This window comes from Pinus tabuliformis, chromosome 9 (genome assembly GCF_031772625.1).
Source record: "Pinus tabuliformis cultivar Carrire ecotype Pingquan chromosome 9, CPIR1, whole genome shotgun sequence".
NCBI lineage: Eukaryota > Viridiplantae > Streptophyta > Pinopsida > Pinales > Pinaceae > Pinus > Pinus tabuliformis.
The window spans coordinates 503881473-503889550 of record NC_142307.1 but is presented as its reverse complement, the minus strand read 5'-3'; positions in this window follow the sequence as shown (position 1 = coordinate 503889550).

The following is an 8078-nucleotide window of genomic DNA, read 5'->3' as shown; positions in this document are numbered from 1 at the left end:
TGGATTCCGAATGTGGAATGATAAACTGCAAGCCTGTGACTACCTCAAGGATATTAAATTTCAGAAGTTATATGGTAGTGATGTCGGACCAAATTTGGGAAATGCCTCTAAGTTTCATAAACTCAATCACGTTGATGTTCTTGGTGAACTTCGGACATATGTTTTGCAGTTAGCATGGTGAGCTCATATTTGGTTGAGCCTCACTGGATTGGTGCCAAGAATCCTCTAAGATATCTTCGGGGCACAATCTCTCATGGATTGAGATACACTGCTAGAAATATGAAAACTGCATGATTATTCGAATGCTAACTAGGCAGGCATTGTGGAGGATCACTAGAGCACTTCTCAGTGCTAGTTCTCTTTGGATTTTGCTTCGATATCATGGATGAGTAGGAAGCAGAAATCGGTTGTTATAAGTACCACCGAGACCGGATACATAACTACGAGTATGACCTCGTATGAAGTTGCCTGGTTGTGGAAACTCTTCAGTGAGTACACATGATGAATACCACTGTGATTCTCTATGACAACCAGAGGTGGGATTCGATTATTGAGGAATCCCATATTCAATGATTGCTCCAATAGATAGACATCAAATACTACCTTATCTGGGATATGGTAAGTCGATGAGCAAGGTGGCTCCATCGCATTGAGACTGATGTACAAGTCACTAACATTTTGACAAAGCCCCAAGGAAAGATCAAATCTATGATTTTCCCAAACGACTTGGAGTCATCAAGAGACCCTTGTACAAGGGTCCTGCATGTTGCATACATTGAGCTCTGGGAGCTCTAGGGGCTTGCGATTCTTACTGGAACAACATACGGCCACAGGGTGACCCACCCTCCCCTGGTGGTGCATACTGGAACAAGATGATTCTCTTTCTTGTGGAACAGGATGATTCACTCTCTTGTGTAGTAGGATGATTAGTTCTCCTATGAGGTCTGGATGATGTGTTCTCCATGACAAACGTAGCAGAATGATTAGTTCTAAACTTCCAGTTGTGTCACCGCTATGTTCAAGAGTTGTCCTTCTGCAGTTCCACTTTCTCCTAATTCTCTGTATCATCCAAAATCATTTTGCATCCCTTTGTCTCGTGTCGATGATGTGGGATACATCATGGCCCTCCTTCGACATGGTCGCTTCCTGTCGACTTTAGCTCATTATCCAGGAAGTTGACCGAGAGACTCCCTTCCAATACCTTAGAGCTTGCATGCCCTAATGGCAAGTTCTTCACACTTGATGACATGTTCACAACATTGGCTTTCGATCGGGTGATTTCATGGGTGTTCTACTACAGTTCCTTTATTCACATTCCGTGAATTGTGCTAATAGTGCCTTGAGGACCATTGTGATTATTGGTGGTTTCTCTCATGCTTGTTAACATTTTACATCATCGGTTGGTAATCAAGTGATTTTATAGCATGTTCAACGTCAACAAATCTATTCACATGTTAGAATCTATACTTTGATCGAGTCGTGTTGGAGCGCAAGACACTGAGCTCAGATTACAAAAGTCCAGGTTGCAAGGCGATGTGACATTATTATGTTTATATACATGTCTCTTTAAGATGGGTGGTTGTGACCATACCATGAGTTGTCATATGTGATCCTTCTCATCATTGGATGGCTACAACCATACCTTGGTTTCGATATGATCCTCTTAATTGGATGGCTGCGCCCATGCTTGGATCCATTTACATGATCATTCTCTGGAGCCCGAAAAGGTACAAAACGATGCTCGAGAGAACCGCTTGACCATTTCAGTCAAGGAGTACCTTTTTCGTAAATAGTGCATCCCAGCTCGAAAATGGCGTAAACGTATAATGGGCGCATGATGTTTCACATATGTTAACGAGTTCAAAATGACAAGAGCTCGGCAATATTTTCGTGTTTAAAGGGTCGGAAAAGAGCTTGAAAGCGGACACCCCATTTTATTCTCTTTTACGAGTCAAAAGGGAAAAATACTCGGCAATCTTTTCATTTGAGTTTTACGAGTCAAGAAAAGAGCTAAAACATGACTTGGCACCATCGTTGAACATCCATCACCTGTCGCTGCACAAAAAGGTAAAGCGCATTATCCCATTTTTTAGGCAAAATAGGTCAAAAATACTTAAAAACCCTAATATTTCATGAAAAACTAAATAAAAGGAGGGAAAAGTAAATATTTTTTACCATTTACCATTTTACCTTGTTGTGAAAAACTTTTCACCCACTTTTGCCCTAATTTTTTCGGAGCAGATTGCGGGAGATCTGGGAGGTCATTCGCCGAGCCGCCAGTTGCAGGTAAGAGCCAAGTCCCTAAGCTCCATTTCCATACTGTTTATTCATGTTTTTATCCATTTTTTTGGATTTCTGAGGGAGGTTTTGGCAAAAAAAAATCACCCTTGGTCGGTGCGATTTCCGGGCATGAAATTTCATCGGCCGAGGGTTGCTAAAACACCCAATGGTGCCATCGGTGCACCTATTTTTAAAATAGGTGCACCCGCGCTGTGAATAAAGAAAAAACCATTTTTCTCTCAAATCCACTAGTTGAATCCAAATTTTACTTGCCAAAAATGATTATTGACTTGAATACATGGTTTTTGTAGGAAATAATCATCGAAAATGGTAGACTGGAAAGAACGTGAGCACAAAGATGTGGACACCCAGGCAATGAATGATCCAAACTGCTTAGACACCTTGAGGAAATGTGGGCTCCTCAAGTTCTTTCTCACACCAGGGATGCGAGCTCAACCTGAGCTACTTCGATACCTGATTAGTCTTTGGGACATAAATCGGGAAATATTTATCATTGGTGACCAGGAGCTAGAGTTGGAAACTTCAGACATCTATTTCATCACAGGACTGTCCCAGAGAGGGGAACCAGTCAACCTATATGGGTCATGGCCGATTGGGGCAAGCATATCCATGCTACTTTCCGAACATTTCCCAGAAGCCCTCAAATCCAAGAGCGGCAAGATTGAGATTTCCATTGTGCGAGATCTGACACTGAGAGTGTTATTGTTGACTATCAATAGAGTGGTTGAGTCTCAAGTAGAGCACGAGACTAACAAGGTGAAATTTCTATATGCTATCGACTATATAGCACTAACGATCTTCAATTGGGAAGAAGCCATGAAGATCAACATGAAACGCCAGCTGTCAAAAGCTAAGGAGGGGAATCTGAAGCAATTTTGCTTCAAATCTATACTAGTGACCTTCTTCTTAGAGTGGGTTCCATTTTTCCAGTGCTAGCTGACTAAGGTAGATCTTCCGATGCCACGAGACCCACGAATGGGGTTGACTCGTGGTATCCCAGAGTAAGCCTGGGAGGGAGACATCCCACACTAGTACCATAGGCATACGGTGGGGGTATCGGATTGGATCCGACAATTGCTGACTCGTGTTGCACGAGCAGTTTCATGTTCCATGATCACCATGCTGATTAGCTCCTAGGTCCTTCATTTACATTTTTTAAGCCTGCCTGCCATGGATATATGAGGCCTACAAGCAGCTAATGTTATTTGACCACACATATTATTTTTTGGGGTTTTGATGTATCAAACATTATTACCATATATATATATGCTATATTTTCTTTCTTATTATGGTACAAATGATTTGTTTTTTCTTTTCACATGTTTCGTAAATGTCTATCCAACACATAATTAGCTAATGCATCTGTCAGTGTATTCATGTGTCTAGGAATATGATGATATGTAATGTAGTCAAAATTTATTTCCAGTAGACGAATATGTAGATACATTCTCAATATTTGAGGGTTTCTAATAGAATATTGCCCATTGAGTTGAAGGACAACAAGCTGCGAATCTAGGTTGACACCCAATTCCCGAATGTCGAGAGCAATGGCTTCTGACAACAATTCGATGATTGTGTTGTATTCAGCAATGTTATTAGTTGTGCGACCTAAACAGATGCCTTAAAGATCAATCAACTCACCATGAGGGTCATAAATGGCCCATGCTGTGAAGGATAGATTTCGGGTACTACGGCAAGCACCATCAATGAAACTGATGTGAGGAGTCACAGACGTCTGCAAAGCAAGAAAAAACATAGTAAACAAGAAATTTGTTTTAAAACCAACACAGCAAACCACACTGCACAAAAATGTATGACACACTAATGTACACAAGTAACCATGTGTTGTGGGGAAAAATGCCTATGCAGGACGATCCTATCCACCTAAGGTGTGACAGTGCCTTAGCAACAAACGAGTACAGCTATGCTGGTTTCTTCCTTTATGAAATGTGAAAGAAGAGAGATCAATAGACTTACCGGTGTCTTCCGTTTGTCCCTCGATCCGGTCTCTCTTCTCTTTGGGTGTTCACAGCTACTTGCCTTCTTGCTTATCTAGCTTCAACTTCCTGCAAGATCACAAGAGAACAGCTACTTGCGACAAGAGAACAGCTACTTGAGACAAGAGAAGAACACTACACAAAGACAGATGTTCACATTCATAACTAGTTTAGGATTAGAAATAAACCAAATACACTAATACATTCATACATCAAAATACATCAGCATATAGGAGAAACCAAGATAGCTTTATTGATGAATAACAAGGTTCAGGAAGAGATACAACCCAGAGGGCCCCAATCCAGCATCTCCTTCCCAGCAAATGGAATTCCTATCTTCAGCCCCTTCAAAGCATTAAGCACCCAATGATTCCAGTCTCAAACCAACAACAATTCTTTGCAATAACAAAATTCCAGCCTCCAGATCTCATGGAGGAGAGATCCATATATAGATGTTTGGAGAGAGGATGAGTCAGCTTGAGATCTGACTAGTGTCCTCTCCCTCTGTCAGTTCTTGAGTCCACTTGGAGGTTCTTGCTTCCACTTGGAGATTTGGAACCTCTTACTCATCACCAGTCGAATTCCCTGAGGCAAGTGTCATTTTGGAAGCTTCCTGGGTTTTGACACCTTGAGAAATGAGCCTGCCACTTGTCCAATCTCGTTCAGCGCAGGTAGCCAGTGTTCCAATTGACATTCAACGCAGGTAGCCAGTGTTGGCTTTGAAATTCAGCGCAAACAGCTAGTGTAGCCACTGAAATGATCCTGAATTGACTTGTTTTTGAGCAGTTTCTGGTGGAGAACTTCTGTGAATTGTTGTGGTTTGTTAGCCTTGTTCCTCTAGGGGTAGGAACAACATGTTTAGGGACTTTGGATCCCTTAGATTATGGACATTTCATGCTCAATGTTGTAAGGCACAAAAATGTCTATAACAGTTGCCCCCTAAAGTATGAGGTTGTTTATCAGGCGAAATGCTTTATCAGGGGGATCCGAAGTTCATCCAATGCTGGGAGGAGACCTGTAATAAGATACAATACAATACATTATTTTTCATACTGCTTTCATGATCTAGCTGAGGCGGGCATTCCCATGCTCAGCTTTATAAATTCATTTTTCTGTACATAGAACAGACAATCGTCTGATGGTAGACTGATAATTTTGATGAAATTATCATCCTTTGAGTAGGATGATTATCTGCTGCAATGATGTACATGTCAATGTCTTTATCGTTCCTGAATATATATCGCAGCCTGGATGGATGAAGCTAGATCTGGGGTCTTCAAACTCATTCGATCTTCACTCTAAGTACAAGTCGATCCATGTGAGAAATGTTCTGAAGTCGAACATGGAAAGACATCGCTTGATTACCGGTCAATGATGTAAACCGTTAACAAGCGCGAGAGGAATCACCGATAATGATAATGACCCTCAAGGTACTGCAGTACAATTCACGTGGTGTGAATAAAGGACTTGGCATCGAACACCATGCAAAATCTTTCGGTCGAAGGTCATTGATGTATACCTGTCACCGGAAGTGAGAAACCTGCCATTGTGGCATACAAGCTTCAAAGTACTGAAGGGGTTGTTCCTAGATCAACTTCTTGGATAATGAGCTGATGTCTACAAGAAGCGATTCGTCAAAGGAGGGCCTTAATGAATCCCACATCAGTGACACAGAACGGAGCTAATGATTTTAATGGAGGTGAAAACGATCTGTGACATATGATTCAGGGTGGCGGTCATGAAAGGATGAAGGATAATGTATGGCAGTGGATGGGACATGGTTGACTTTTCTGAACGACTTCTCTTGAACATATGGCGACACTGATGTGACGGATTGGTAGCATTACCCCAAATATGGATGGTATGGCGAGACCATGGATGTGACCGGTGAATGAAACAACCCAACCCGATTGTGGTACGGAGGAAAAGTGTCATGTTCAAGAGCGACTTGCTACCATCAAAGTTTTCTTTAGTTTCTCCCAATTTTTCCCCAATCATTTCTGACCAGTACCTCTTTATTTTTGTCAAGCTTGAGGAGGATAACATATGCTTGTTCTATAACCTGCCCTTCGGGCAAGCCCATCGCTATGTTTTAACGAGCCTAGCGATAGTGAAACTCGTTCTCGTCTAAAGACAAGTTTGTCGCTATTTAATGATTTTAACAAGTCTAACGACAAGGATAACTCGGTCCTTTTCATTTTTAGAGAGTCTGAAAAGGTACATAAAGTTAACTCCAAAAGTCCTTTTTCGTCATCTAATCCCTTAAGTCCGAAAAAGTATAAAACAATACAGAAGGGATGAGTTTTCGATAGTTTTAACGAGTCGAATAAAACAAGCGCTCGATCTTTTTGTGCAATAATCCCTCAGGTCCAAAAATATTAAAATCTAGAGGAGGGATAGCTTTTCATGTTCCTTTAACGAGCTGGAAGGCCAAGGACTCGGCAATCTTTTCATATTTTACGAGTCAGTTGAAAAGAGGTTAAAGAAGACTCGTCTTTTGAGGAACGAGTGATAAACAGGGTTAGCAGCTGATTCCAGGTACAGGTTGGAATTTTCCAATCACGGCAGTGTCACAAGGATGGCTAGGTGAAATCACTCTTCGCGGCTATTCCTCAAAATGGGTAAACAATCATATGGAGGTGAACGATCGGCCAATAGAAAAGTGGAGGTGACGGTGCAAACACGACCAAGGCTTTAATGGCTGATGATATTACATTCACAGTGGTTATTTACCGGGATAGTTCATTTTTTAACGAGCTTAAACGCGGGTGGAAACATTTGCTCGATCTTATGTTTATTTTTTAACGAGCATGAACTATGTGCTAAAACTGCTCGGATCTTGCGTTTATTTTTTAACGAGCATGAACTTTGTGCTAAAACTGCTCGAATACCCAATCATATGATAAGAGTGTCTCATCAAGATTCTATTTTTTATGGAGCTTCATCTCACTAAGCTTTGCTCCGCATCCTTTCTTTATGCAAGTTAGGAAACGGCTAACCCAAAAAAAACAGATAAATAACCGCTCTTTGCTTGCACTCCAAAAGGTTTGCATGCCCCCAGGTATAAAGTACGATTTCAAGGTTACCTCTACTTCTCTTTCTTCAAAACAATTGTTTTAAAGAGAGAGACTTCACCTCTTTCAGGTTACCCAAAGATTGTCTCATTAATATTCAAACAAAACACTTCCTCAGCAATGTCTACCGAAATAGACAAAGGTGAGCGATGTAGCCCGCCAACTCACATAACTTTAACAAAAGAATCTTATTCCAGAACAACCCCTCTTCCTCTACGGACGGGGTACGGACTAGTCATATTCTCCCGCGGAAACCTACTCTATACCCAAAGTTTCCCTGCCGAAGCAGACCAGGACGCATGCCCCCTGGGTTCCAGTCATATCCTCCCGGATTACTCGTGCTCATCAGGAGGACGAACCGTGGGTTGAGACACTTCTTGCGTGAATAGACCATTTAGGGATGGTATATGACTATTTGCGATGCGTGATCCGGGAAACGAAAGTTGGTCCACGAGCTTGACCATTCTTCCTCCATGCGGAAAACACATTACTCTAAAGAGTGAGGAGACTATAGCTCCCATGCAATATATATAGTCTCGTCCAAGGAGTAGGTTATAATCCAAGGGTCCTTGAACGACCATCACGTTCATTTGAATGGTCTTCCCTTTCAATGTTATGGGCACATTGGGGAGGATCCCTAAAGGTCGACTGGTTCCTTTATCAAAGCCTGATAGATTTCTCATTTCAGGCAAAAGCGCTGGCGAAC